General features: G+C 45.5%; 1 pseudogene across 1 annotated transcript; it reads left to right on the top strand.

The window, feature by feature from the left end:
- The first annotated feature begins 430 nt into the window (after positions 1 to 430).
- Positions 431 to 2118, top strand: LOC105544233 (annotated as a pseudogene). The gene has a single exon (XR_001006733.1). The product of XR_001006733.1 is annotated as a cytosol aminopeptidase pseudogene (transcript).
- The last annotated feature ends 45 nt before the right edge of the window (positions 2119 to 2163 follow it).

Below are 2163 nucleotides of genomic sequence, written 5' to 3' on the forward strand. Positions count from 1 at the left end.
GCAAATAAACCTGTAACTGGTTGCGATCAATTAGTTGTAAACACCACTGCACTCAGACCAACCTAAAGAAATGAATTTCTAATGGTGAAATTTCAGGCTTAGGCAGTAGTAGGCTTGGGAATCTGGAAGTGTTTGTGTTGCACAAATTCTGTCACAAATTTCCCTACCTTAATGTATGCTCAGTCCTGATCCTTATGTTGACTGGGTAAAGCTCCCAGCAGGTCAGGGTGTTAGTTCTCAAAGTTATTCTTCTAAAAAAAAAAAAAAAAAAAAAAAAAAGCCAGGCGTGGTGGCTCACGCCTGTAATCTCAGCACTTTGGAGCACTTTGGGAGGCAGAGGCAGGTGAATCACCTGAGGTCAGGAGTTGGAGACCAGCCTGGCCAACATGGTGAAATCCTGTCTCTACTAAAATACAAACATTAGGCGGGGTGAGTCGTCATCCGACGTCTGGCCGTGAGATGTTTTGGGAGCTGGGGTCTCTCCGCCGCAGACATGACGAAGGGCCTTGTTTTAGGAATCTCTTCCCAAGAAAAAGAAGATGGTGTGCCACCGTTCACAAGTGCAGGAGAGAATTTTGATAAATTGATAGCTGGAAAGCTGAGAGGAACTTTGAACATATCTGGACCACCTCTGAAGGCAGGCAAGACTTGAACCTTTTATGGTCTGCATCAGGACTTCCCCAGCGTGGTGCTAGTTGGCCTCAGCATAAAGGCAGCCAGAATCGACAAACAGGGAAACTGGCGTGAAGGCAAAGAAAACATCAGAGCTGCTCTTGCAGCGGGATGCAGGCAGATTCAAGACCTGGAGCTCTCTTCCGTGGAGGTGGATCCCTGTGGAGACGCTCAGGCTGCTGAGGAGGGAGCGGTGCTTGGTCTCTATGAATACGATGACCTACAGCAAAAGAAGAAGATGGCCATGTCGGCGAGGCTCTGTGGAAGTGGGGCTCAGGAGGCAGAAAGGAGTCCTGTTTGCTTGTGGGCAGAACTTGGCACGCCACTTGATGGAGACACAAGCCAACGAGATGATGCCAACCAGATTTGCTGAAATTATTGAGAAGAATCTTAAAAGTGCTAATAGTAAAACTGAGGTTCATATCAGACGCAGGTCTTGGATTGAGGAACAGGCAATGGGACCATTCCTCAGTGTGGCCAAAGGATCTGACGAGCCCCCGGTCTTCTTGGAAATTCACTACAAAGGCAGCCCCAATGCAAACGAACCACCCCTGGTGTTTGTTGGGAAAGGAATTACCTTTGACAGTGGTGGTATCTCCATCAAGGCTTCTGCAAATATGGACCTCATGAGGGTTGACATGGGAGGAGCTGCAACTATATGCTCAGGCATCGTGTCTGCTGCAAAGCTCAATTTGCCCATTAATATTACAGGTCTGGCCCCTCTTTGTGAAAATATGCCTAGCAGCAAGGTCAACAAGCTGGGGGATGTTGTTAGAGCCAGAAACGGGAAGACTATCCAGGTTGATAACACTGATGCCGAGGGGAGGCTCATACTGGCTGATGCGCTCTGTTACGTGCACATGTTTAACCGGAAGATCATCCTTAATGCCACCACCTTAACATTAAGGTGTAGCTTTGGGGTCAGGTGCCACTGGGGTCTTTACCAATTTATCCTGGCTCTGGAACAAGCTATTTGAGGCCAGCATTGAAACAGGGGACTGCGTCTGGAGGATGCCTCTCTTCAAACATTATACAAGACAGATTGTAGATTGCCAGCTGGCGGATGTTAACAACATTGGAAAATATAGATCTGCGGGGGCATGTACAGCTGCGGCATTCCTGAAAGAATTTGTGACTCATCCTAAGTGGGCACATTTAGACACAGCAGGCATGATGACCAACAAAGATGAGGTTCCCTATCTACGGAAAGGCATGACCGGGAGGCCCACAGAACTCTCATAGAGTTCTTACTTAGTTTCAGTCAAGACAATGCTTAGTTCAGATACTCAAAAATGTCTTCACTCTGTCTTAAATTGGACAGTTGAACTTAAAAGGTTTTTGAATGAATGGATGAAAATCTTTTAAAGGAGACAAAGGATGGTATTTAAAAATGTAGAACACAATGAAATTTTTATGCCTTGATTTTTTTTTTCATTTTACACAAAGATTTATGTGGTTTTTTTTTTGTTGTTTTTTTTTGTTTTTTTTTTT

Source organism: Mandrillus leucophaeus, unplaced genomic scaffold, assembly GCF_000951045.1.
Source record: "Mandrillus leucophaeus isolate KB7577 unplaced genomic scaffold, Mleu.le_1.0 Scaffold3, whole genome shotgun sequence".
Taxonomy (NCBI): domain Eukaryota; kingdom Metazoa; phylum Chordata; class Mammalia; order Primates; family Cercopithecidae; genus Mandrillus; species Mandrillus leucophaeus.